Here is a 12,417-nt window from a genome sequence, read left to right as displayed (position 1 = left end):
ATAAGTTTATATAATCTGTTTGTGTACTATTTTTCATTATTATTTCATTATTATTGTATGTATTATCAGTGTTTGCCTGTTATTGGCTTCTTGCTGTTGGCAAACACGTAAATAAATTAATTGAATTGAATAATTCAGAACTGTACTGAAAGGAGAGAATATAGAAATTAAGTTACGGATGACAGCGCATTAGAATGTGATAATCAGGTAACTATGTATTAACTAGAGAATGTTAAGTTGTCAAAGTCTGTTTTATGGGTACCAACGCAGATTTGTTTGCGTTGTAAACTTATTTTGAAACACACTGTTGATGGTGTGCATATGTGGAGTACGTATTGCTCATGTAACTGGAGGAGATGTTGCAAGTGTCTGCTCACAGACACTGAGACGACACAATGTCGTTATTAGATATTCAGTACGCAGATACTCTATAACAGAGAGAGAGGAACACTTGCTGTAGATGTCAGGAGTTCAAGGTTTCACGGAATATAAACACATTTTAGTAAAAAAAAAAAAATATTTGTTCATGACATTTCTTAATAAGCGAAGTCTGTGAGACGTCGGGGAAACATAAGTTGTAAAATTTGTCAAAATGTTGACCTTGTGATGCCACTTATTTTAGTATCTAGTCTTTGTTTACAACTGCCAGCATAAAGTTGCTCTGTGCTTGAGGAGTGCTGAAGTTATCGTAACTGCTGGATAGATAAAATTACATAACAAATAATTCAATAATTTGTGGTGCAACAAACAATATTATTAAGAAAATAAAATTATGGCTGAGGGGGACTTGTCATCAGTGGAAGGGGGAGAAGACGAATATCATGAAACATTTTAACAGGAGAACCCAAAAAAAAAAAAAACTAAACCGATAACATTAGACACGTTTGATGGCGTCTCAATTATGTGGTAGGAGTGCCAACCCCTCAGCCTGCGCGTTTATTTCCCTTCTTCATAGGCTGATAGTCGCTCAGCTAGTTAAGAAATCCACTGATTTTTATGGAATTCTGAGCTTCAGCGCCGTGTTTTCATGCCTTGAACAAAAATTTTGAACGTTCGGTTTTATTGATTGATATCGACAGAGCTGTGACTGATGGCATAATTTCGATACATTCTTGTCACATATGCTCACATTAAGCGACATGTCGGCCCATTTTCGGGACAGGAATTTTCGACCGCCGTCCCAACGCGCGTTCTCTTGTAAGCAACACAGCAGAAATTACAAGCGTCATTGGCCTCGGCTTCACTCTACGACCTCAATACTCTTGAGCTTTATACATAACTTACTACAAGTATAGATGTCTAGAGTTATGCATAACTTTGACAGAAATATGACATGTCAGATTCAATCGAAAATTGGTACATTTGTGTTTACAAAACGCTTGTCAAATAATAAAATTTTTACTTATCCCCATATTTCCAGGCATTAATTCAAATTACACGCGTGTTTCTACTGTTTTTACTTGAGAACGTAATATAATTTCGTGTCTTAAGGATATTAAAAATACGATTATATCATGTTTTCAGTTTTTACAGATTGGAACGTCTATGAAATATTCCACGATATTTGCCAAACAACGAACCAAATGGTGATAAAATCAATGAGGACGAGATGGGCTGAACTTGTAGCATGGATACAAAGAATTATAAAGAAGTGATAAGATATTTTATTAGAGAAATCGGACCACGTGGAAAACCTAGGATTAGATTTTAAAATTTTATACATTGGATTTTAATGAAATGTGAGTTTAGGTTATGCACCATATAATGCAAGGTGAATGTTCAACTCCTTCGAATTTGTTATGGTATGTAGTTCCTAAGAAGAGAACGTTATACACTCTAACTTGAAAACATCGGTCTTCTTTCGTAAGAGATTATATTTAAGTAATGCATTTTCGTGTGAAAAGTAAGTTTATTAACTCTTGGAGTAGGCTTAAGAAAGGACATTGTTCTTTGATATTTTAGTTTTCGAATTGCACACGATGTGCGGTATAAATTCCCCCGTTTTAGAAAATTTTAGGCTTAGAATTTATTTTACGTAACTACTTGTGTGCAATATAGTGGCTAAGTATTTAAAATAAATTCGCATTTGTGTGTATTCCATTGGAAAACAAGAGGAACGAAGAAATATGTGACTTAAACTCAAATTTTAAATAAATGAAAGTCGGCATTTATGATTTTTCTCACCCCTATTGTGGCCCCCGGAATAATCACATATTCTAAGTTGGACTATAGCAGACATTAAGTGAAACTTTCTGTTTTACAGGATAATTAAAATAGCATGTATGTGTTTACTAATTAATTTTTAAATAATTTATTGTTCTGTATTTCAGAGTTGGAATGAATCATCACAGCGCTGAATAGAAGAACGAAGGTAAGACCTACATTGCGTTCGTATTGAAAACGAGTTTAAAATAGAAGCAGATGATTTATCTCGTCGTAAAGCTTTGCGTGATCCGGTGGGCACTGAGCATTTCATAAGCTGATAATGTCTATTTATCTTAATCTCCGTCGCACAAAGGAACAAAACGTACGCCCACTGAAGTTTATAAAAATAAACTTCTCCTCATAGTCCGAAAAATTATTTTTGCATTTACCCAATTCTACTTATTTCAGTTTCATGAATTTATTTTTTGCTCTAGTATTTGGATTGTTTTCTGTGACGTCCATTGTCTAGGATGTTTCGCAAGGAGATCCTACCTCCATCTTCAAATAGCATCTGTGCCGATCATCTCAATTTTCCGGCTCCGACCAGGTAGAGTGACAAATATGAACATTTCTTTATAAATCTACATTTTGCGATATTTCGTAGCTTGCTGATGGTGAAAACTGTGCAGGAACACGGAATTAAATTGTAGAAAATTTAGTACCTTGCTATCATCAAACATAATATAGAAAAAATACAACTATTGGATTGGAAAAAAAAATTATAATCTTATCTGCACAAGTGTAGTAATTGTAAAAGATGATGAAACAATGCAAATATTTACTGCAGAAACTTTGAGGAGAGTACCTAACGCAACCTAACCTAACCTATAATATTTTAACCTAACCTAACGTGACGTAACCAAATTGTAGAGTAACAGCAGTACTGGTTTTGCCTAGGAACGGAATAGTTTAGCCACGTTTCGGGCGTTATCGGTAACGCACAGAGCAGGCTATTTAAAACCACCCTTGGGAAAACGCAATCAGTTGTAATGATTGGAGAAAATTCAAGCTGTTATTGAAATGCGGGGAAGCCACGGAGTTCTCATTGATAGCGCAAGATTACGTAATGTTAGTGGTGCCGTGTAGTTGCTAGGATACCGGGAAAAAATCAAATTTCTCAGTAATAAAACCGAAATTCATCCCACAACGTTTATTAGATAGAACAAATAACTTGAGAACTGGGAGAGGAAGTTTGCAGGTCGAACACAACAGAAGCATATACCCCCTAAAATATAAATTGCACAAAAGTACTTATTTTACAAAAATAATTACATAATACGCGAACACAATATTCTTATTTACTGTTATTAACTTTTTGAATACTACACTGTGCAAATAAATGTTTTAAAATATCCGTTCCACATCTTGAAGCATTGCATTTTTATGAACAATATTTACCTTGTTGCTGTTGAATTTTAAAATACTCGTACCTCAAATGTAGCTACTAATCGAGTTAACTTTCAAACATTACTTTCTTTACATTTTATTTTATCTATTTGTTACTATAAAATTGAATTCGTGTCATCTACTTATATCTAACTAGGAGACTTATGTTTTAACATCGAGTAATAACACTACCTTCACGTGGGTATCTTACTAGAGGGGCGAGGTAAATTATTGCAACTCTCAATTATCAGGGGAAGGGGTGTATATGACTGTTCTTTATTCTGCTGTTGTCACGCCCCGGGAAAAACAAAGCCGTTGCTAGAATACGGAAGAAACTGAAGACAATTCTTCTAGGTTTTACGTTGTCCTGACGACCGACACTCTGGCGGCGAGAAACGCAAACAAATCTTTACTTGAAAGAAAGTATGGTTTGTAGGCTAGTTTAAAATTGAGACGCGGAAATGTAACACGAATTGATTAGCATGGAAATTCAATAAAATCCAGAAAAGAAATCAACTTTAATTAACACGTCGTAAGAAGAAGTGTTGAGGTACGCTCAGTAGTGAAGAAGGTTTTGTTTTAAAAATTTAATTTAAGAAGGAGTTTTCTGAGTCTTCGTATGAATTATAAACCACTATGTCACTTCGATGTGATTTTCTATATACCAAAAGAATGCTTAAATTAAGTGTATTGATTACGTACGTGAAAATAATAAGATAAGAAATTTAAAATTTCGCGAACACCTTCGACAAAATATTAAAAAAAATTATTTTTACGTATAACCAGTGTATAAAAGTGTAAATTCAATTCGTATATGTAGTGGGGTTGAATGTTTATTTAAAACTATGAAAACCTGCATATATTAAGCCGTTGAGTCTAGTAGAATTTTGAGAGAGAATTTCTGTTAATGGACTACAAATTCAGCATTGACATCGTAAAAGTTCTGAAGGTATTAAGTTGTTAAAAGAAATAATTAAGACATTAGTTTAGTTAGTACAGAGTGCACGTGCGTAGTCGCTAGAAAACGAGAAAAAAATGTTAATTCGCAGAACAGCGAGTTTCGGTGTCGCTGATAAGATTTTCTTCCTTTACGTCTCTGTTTCTATAAACACAATATTAAAGCTTAAATTCGTCGATTAATGAGTTCTGTCAACCCCGTATACTTTTTATTCTAAAGCATTTATATTGCCTGTCAAGAAACGGTTTCTTCTATCTCTGGTTTGTGTGTTTGCTGTTGGATTCAAGACTCTTTGCTACCTTTAAGTGGCGTCTTTTTGTAAGTTAAGGCACTTTTTTTTCCCTTTTCGCCTCGTTTTTGTTGTCTACGTAATTGGCCGTCTCCGTGTTGACAGACTTGGCGTTCATTTGTCAGTGAGTGAAATACCTCGGGTATTGCAGGAGACGGATAGTTGGGTAGATTAGGAGATGAACAGAAATATTCACATACGCTGAAGAGAAAGTAAGTTAAGGAATTATGTCATGTAGTTAAAGGCGGTGTTTATTTCTTTGTGCACTTACAGAAACGTCGAAGTTTGTTTCTTCATATTTCAGAATACTAACAAATTCGCTTAGAAAAATATTATTATTTGCCCCTTGCACAAGTGGCGAAAATTGAAGTTTTATTTGGGAGTTCATGACTAGAACTTTGCATGTTTTTTATGAAAGTCTTTAAAGTATTTCGTTGCGATTTGGTAAAGGAGCTGAAAACTAAAATTTCGTCTTTGAATCTAAGAACCTGGTATAGGACAGCTGAGAGCATGATTGAAATTATGAACCGTGTAAATTTAGAGAATGTTCGTGGATGTGTCCATCACAGGTACATAGCAGAATTTTTGCTTTATATTTGGAACAGAAATAAGGTAAGAAGCTGAGATGGAAAGAAGCCTAAAAGGAGGATAAAAAGAAGAAATGAAAGGAGAATGGGAGAGACGGAGAACGAAAGAAGGGGAGGATGGGAATAAGAGAGAATAATAAATAACAGTAAACAATACATGGGAAGAAAGAGACAACAGGCAAGACAGAAATAGAAACGAAAGAAGAATGAAAGAAGAAAGATCAAAAGAAGGAAAATGACACAAGAAAACGTGGAGTGAAATTACAATTGAACGGGCCGAGACATTGCTAATAACATCTCGATTGATTTTTCGCCAGCAGCCAGTCTTTTGTTTTTCATCTCCCGTTTACACCTTGGTTGGTGCTCATGGCCCGGACAATAGAATTCTCCAAACCGGGGGAGTTATTTGTTCCAAACGCAAACAAAAATATACTGTACCATTTTATATACATAATGTCTCTGTCTTTCAGACTGTAGCCTCTAACGACGTTCAACAAAGTGCAGTGATTCTCTAAACAGCCTGATGTGTTACCAAATTTCGTTAAAATCGACCGTGTGGGTGATCTGATAATATTTTACTTCATTAAGATGGTAAGGTAGATGTGGAAATATCACAAATAACAGATTTAGCTTCCAATATCGTGTCAAATGATAGAAAAAAAAGATGCAGACCATAAGAACCGATGCCTCAAAGCGAGATATCTCGCATGTAACACACAAATGGTTAATGTACCGTAGGATTCTTTGCCACAGATGATAGAGAGGTATTACTCTCAAACTGTGTAAGCTGGTGTTGTGGACGACATACACGTATCAAAATACACTTTGCTCCTGAATTTGTTTCAAAGAGCGAAGCACAAACTAACGTTCAGTCGCTTTGGTAATGATTGCTGAAGTTTCTGTGCCTTTGTCGGTTGATCCCGTTCAGGTCCGGTTTGTCGGTTGCATGAACTCGGTTGATAATGGATTGTCCATGTCTCTTGCTGCTTCTAAATCCACGCGTTCTACTTATTTTTAATCGTGTGCTTAGTACACTTAATTTACAATCAGGGGGCTCTCTAAATGCTTGTACTAACGTTGACTAGTTTTCCTTTCCCTTATATTTCAATGTTATCGCACTATAAAGGCGTATGGAGGAATTGGAACAGTACATGGAGATAAGATATTCTGACTGGGTAGCATTTCAGGTTATCACTAACTAACTAACTAACTAACTAACTAACTAACTAACTAACTAACTAACTAACTAACTAACTAACTAACTAACTAGATGGCTTACCGAACCCGAAGGTTCATCACCGAATTAAGCGGTGAGAACTAAGATGACTTGTTTTCTGAATGTTGCACCGTGTAAACTGTTACAAGTTTACCGACGTTTCAGAAGTCTTTCCTGCGTCCATCATCAGGGAGATTGTTGACGTTAAAATCCAGCAGACAACAATCTTTTTACTCCGAGTTGTTTTGTGAATTTCCTCAGTAGTTCCATGTAAATTTTAAGTGTAAATGTACAATGATTGTGATAATAATATTTATTTATATATCGCAAACAAGAATTATGTGTCAAGAAATGAATATAGCTTACCTATCAATCTGTCTAAGATTCAGACACTGACATAAGCGGTATCAATGGCTGTTGTCGGGATATATTAGGTGATGTTTCATATAATAACTGACAGAAACTTAGTGAATAAATAAGCGGGAAAATATTTTAAAAACAGATTTATTTATTGAGATTAAGATCCAGTGGAATGTTAAGTTTATGATGATACCAATAGGTGTAATTACTGGTGAAACTTGAAGTTAATCATACTCATTTCAGAAGTATTTTCATGACATCCCTCGTGAGACCTTCAGTGTGGGGTTATAAATGTATTATTACTGCATTTTATTAGATTCATAACTTTTCCAAAAACCACGTAATGTTCATCAGGGCAGATATATTGCCGTATGGACAGATACTCGGTAAGATGGCTTGGATGATGACGAAGATACGTTCCTTATCCTATCCAAATCAACCGCATAATCTTTGTCAATATCACATTTTGTATAGCACAAAAATGTAAGATAATAATAAACCTTGATTTTGAAACTGGAAGGACATGGAATAAAGTCGTCGTGGAATTTCACGTTTGTAAAAACCAATTAAATTAAATCGGAACGCAATGTCGGAGAAACTCTGTTTAAAATCTCGCCATAGTCACGGTTTCATTCACGAGTGTTCCACGCCCATTATCTGGGGGTCTACCTTAATTACAGCCACGCACGACAACACACATGTCGCTTTGCAATTTCATCTATTGGCTATCAGTATGGAACTTCAATTGCATTTATGAGCTTAGAGTTATAAACCTTGATAATTAGCTATTGTAATTTTCAACCTCTGCAGATAAGGTTTTAATCCACAATCTTATGACTGTGAATGAAACCATGCGAGGATAAACCTGTATCTAACTACATGGAAAACATCTCTTAAGATAACTGTCGCTAAAGATGTTGCTACATGTTGTCTGGTAGAAATTTTTACCAGACTACACTATGCTACGCTGTAAAAGAACCTATAAGACTATAATATTTATACCCGAAACCGTGAGAATCTGAGAACTCACTGAGTAATGTTAACTATGTATACGGAAATACGTACTAATTGTTTAAAAAAACATTGCAGCTCCTCATTTTAATTTTCTTAAACTTTACTCTGTGATACCCTCCGTTAGGTTCAAATACTCTCAGTACCATATTTTCATTGTTAAAATATCGATATTTAAGAATTATGGTAAAAGCGAATATATTTTGTTAGATAATGTATCGTTGTGTGATTATAATCGATTTTATAGAAATAAAATGCAATATTATACGATCATTTTCGGTCTATACTATCTATAAATGTTCATTTAGTTGATCACTCATGAAAATATGGGTCAACAGTTGGTTACGTTAATGCACAGTCACGTAAAATAATTTGAAATCGACTGTACTCAGGATATGAATGAAATTTTAACGATAACAGCGAAGTTTTAAAAGCATCTGAGTCCTACAGAGCTAATGAACATTTCTGACTTAAAAAAAGAATGACAAACAAATTAATTTGGAAAGTGTAACTCATTATACCTCCAGCACAAAGTTTACGTAAAAAAGATGGCTTTAATCTGCAAAAGTCAATAACAGATGTCAAATTCTTTGATCGCCCCCGCTTGCTACATCCAGTAAAATGTGAACCTTCTGGGAGATCCATACAGGTCTCCTGTTTGTTTCTCCCCCCAGCGTCATATATACTTAACCTAACCTAACTGTGCGAGCGTAGGAGATGAACACATCTGCTTTAAATACAATGTATTTCAAATTTTATTCCATTTCTGTGTTAGCTATATATGGAACAGAGGGAAAACAAAAAATTGAATTCCTCGTTGTACTTTTATAAAAATTTACATTCAGAAATTAGTCATATAAATTCTTTGTTTGTTAAATGGCATCAACTTGGATGAGACAGCATTCCACTATGAACGATATTTAATGTAATCGTTTATTAACACGTAAAATACTGTGAACTGACTGACCTCGGGTTACAAACGGGTTTCGATTGAAGTCAGAGGGGGACACGTTTCTCTGAATACCTCCAGTTCCTCATTCGTTGATCTGTTCAGTGCGTAATTGGGTTATACGAGGTGCGATCGGAAAGTTTATAGACTGCGCCTATAAAGACCCGTACACTTATCTCAGGTATTAAATTCATCCATCACCCTGGAAGTAATTCCCCTGGGAGTGAACACAACGATCCCAGCGCCGCTGCCAAGCCTGGAAGCATCCCTGGAAATCTTTCTTTGTCAGCCTGTCAAGCACCATCTGCGATTCTGCCTGAATCTCTTCTATCGTCTCAAATCTCCTTCCCTTTAGCTGAATTTTCATCTTTAGGAAGAGGAAGAAGTCACACGGAGCTATGGAGGGTGCGGGATGACGACCATGGTGTTTGAGGCCAAAAACTGCCGAACTTTGAGGGCGGTGTGCGCTGGCGCGTTGTCATGATGCGTCGCATGTGGAGTTCTTCCTTTAGAATCAGCTGACAGGTCCCATAGCCTATCCCAACAATGTCGCACAAGTCGTTGATGGTACGACGTCGATCTTCGTGAATGGCCTGCCGAATCTTCGTAACATTTTCGGGCGTTGTGCTCGAAGATGGTCGTCCAGAACGCTCGTCATCATCGACAGAGTTCCGGCCATTTTTAAAACGTGAATGCCACACAAAAGTTTGTGCACGAAACCATTGCGGACTCCCCAAATGCTTGCTTTAGCATTTCATAGGTTTCCGTAGCCGTTTTGGCGAGTCTTTGGCAAAATTTGATGCACACGCCATTCCGAAATCGCAGGAGGGTCGGTGTAATGCACTACCAAAACGCCCGTAACTAAGAAACAAATGCTAATTCGATGATGCCGGCTGGCACACTGAATCACTATGAATGTAGGCCGCACCCCTTAACGGCAGAAGCTCGTACTACATCCGGTTCGCCCGCTATTGACACAGTCTGGAAACTTTCCGATCGCACCTCGTAGTACCCGAAGAGTCAAGTTAACATTTGAACTCCGTCTGTTGACGGGGTTAAGAAATTTTTGTGTACTACGACTCCTTCCTACAATATTTTATTACTCTTTTCTGAGACTTGAGACACGTCTTCACATTTCAACTGTATCATTTGCGACTCTCTGAAACCACTGATTGGCGGTTAATAAGCCATACACGTCAGTCACAAGTTATGGATAAAAGTCTCAAAGAGGTTTATATGTTTTCTAAAGTGGTATATTCATTTTGACGTTGGTATGACAGCTTGTGAAGGGTGTTAACCCTTACTGTTCTACATGTCATGCATCCCCTCTTAACATTAACCCCAGCCCCAACATCTATTCATGTCAAAATATTCCAAACACAACCGTTTCATATAACGGGTTCAATGTTCTTGTTAGGTACACCTGTCAAGTGCATGTCATTAAGGATGGTAGTGGAAAATTTTAAGTTATTAAATGAGAATTAACAAGCAAAATTGTGCCTTGTCGAATAGATATGTTTGAAAGTTTCTCTTTATCTCCAGTGCTTAAATAATAACACTTGGAGATTGTGAAGACCAGCGGCTTGAAGCGATGTAATTGGACGGTTTAGCTGCGCGGTCGAATTGTAATTAGTTTGGTTTAAAGAAAGACGATGCTAAAGGTTGAAAGGCCTGGTTATTCCGAGAGACGGAAACATTTCTGATTTCGTAGTTTAGAAGTAATGATACGAATGTTTAACTTTTTTGTTAAGTCGGCTTAAAATAATTTTTACCTCCCAAGATGAAGTGGAAAGTATTAGCATTGACACTATAGTGGATTATTTTCTTTTCAAATTTAGCTCCATGATGTATTTTGATAATATGTTTATTAAAATTATAATATAAACGACATTTGGTACACATGAGACGTGAGATTCCCCACGAACACGACTTTTCTTGGTTGCGTCTTGTATTCTGATAGAAGTACACCGACGTTTCAGTGATGATAATGGAGACAGCTAGCAGCTTTGAAACGTTCACGATTCACGAAAGGCTTACCCGTTAACAAAACATTAATTCCGGCTAAGTTCTTGTGTTCTAATTGTGCCGTCAAAACTGACCTGTACGGAGGAAAAGTTAATCTACATTTTACCCTGGATATCCCCTTAAGGCGGTCTAAAAATCCACTCAGTTTTTGCGAAATCGGCAAATCGGCTATGATAAAAGGCGAAAGAAGGGGTTAATTCACGCAATATATTCCTATAATTTCTGAAGACCTAGTGGTAGATGGGTGTATAATATTAAAATGAATCTTATGAGGATAGAAGGTGTGGACTGGGTTCACTTCGCTGAGGATAAGGAATATTACCGTTGTGAACACAAAGGCGTGAAATTTTCTCAGTAGCTGAGAGGTTTTCAGATCTTCTGAAAGGACTGTCCCATGCGGTTGGTCATTACTTCATCTCCTCAGTCATCTAAGCGAAAGTTTCCCACTAATTTTCTGCATATATTTAGTGTTTCACATCCTAGACTGAACCAGAAAATAACAAGATTATTGACATTACTTTAGTTACATCAGCGAAAAATTGTGATGTTCCTTAATTAAGCCAAGGTCCAACTTTTTTATTTCTTTTAAATTCAGCATTTACAGTAATCCTAACTTACGACTCCGTATTACTCTTGTAGGTAACGGAAATGTTTAATCAGTTGATATACGTAGAGACTTTTGAACTACTCTCTCTCTGTTTGCCAGTAAAATCTCTCTGATTAGTCGAGAACAACGCACCGAAATGGATATAGGCCTATACTAACACGCAATTTGAATGTAAATCCTACACAAATACAAAGCCTTGTCTTAATCTTCCGGGTGGTCACGTGGTGCGGCGGTGTTACCAGCGAGGTCTCTAGAGACAGTTGCTTTCGCCGACATGGTAATTATTCCTCGCGTGGATCAAGTTGCTATTATGAGTAATATCTTAAAGCACGCTGGTTTAATGCCCATAATACTTCCAGATTACAAATGTGGGTCACTTCAAAATTGACGCTGCCCTCTGTATGTCAGTTTCCGATTTTCGTAATTACGGGGGGGGGGGGGGGGGGGGGAGCTGGGACCTCTGAAACTTCCGCAAATTTCTTCGAGACTACACGGTGCAACATCTTTCAAGTACCAGTTATTCAAGATGGCGATCAACGAAGAGATTTAGTGTAGAAGAATTACAAGTAGAGATAATTATGTGTATATGCGGGCTCAAAATTATTTTATTCATTTATTAAATTAATTTATTAATTTTTGCTTCAAAATCTTCACGAATTACGCGCCACGTGACTCGTTTCCAGCTGAGAATTTTCGTATATATAATAGTCACTAAGAGAGAGACCACTTTGAGTAACTTTTGTAAACTTACACCAAAAAAAAATCCACTGTCTATTAAAAATTATTTAAACTGAGGTCCATGTACCTTATCAACTTTACAGAGG

The 12,417-nt window shown here is 36.5% G+C and overlaps 1 protein-coding gene and 1 long non-coding RNA gene across 4 annotated transcripts in view; one reads left to right on the top strand and one right to left on the bottom strand.

Moving 5' to 3' along the window:
- Nucleotides 1-12,417, top strand: part of LOC110830210 (uncharacterized) — a 266,347-nt gene that overhangs the window by 140,161 nt on the left and 113,769 nt on the right. For all 3 annotated transcript variants that reach the window (XR_015532515.1, XR_015532519.1, XR_015532516.1), the window contains exon 3: nucleotides 2,331-2,371. This is a non-coding gene — a long non-coding RNA (uncharacterized LOC110830210). The remainder of the gene's footprint in view (nucleotides 1-2,330; nucleotides 2,372-12,417) is intronic.
- The window catches only part of LOC110830205 (octopamine receptor beta-2R), a 58,508-nt gene that overhangs the window by 5,542 nt on the left and 40,549 nt on the right, over nucleotides 1-12,417 (bottom strand). The window lies entirely within an intron of this gene.

This window comes from Zootermopsis nevadensis, unplaced genomic scaffold, assembly GCF_977971745.1.
Source record: "Zootermopsis nevadensis isolate Lab colony 2312 unplaced genomic scaffold, Znev_1.0 Znev_ptg000061l, whole genome shotgun sequence".
Classification (NCBI taxonomy): domain Eukaryota; kingdom Metazoa; phylum Arthropoda; class Insecta; order Blattodea; family Termopsidae; genus Zootermopsis; species Zootermopsis nevadensis.
Note: the sequence above shows the minus strand (reverse complement) of the source record. Positions and strands in the feature narration are given on the sequence as shown.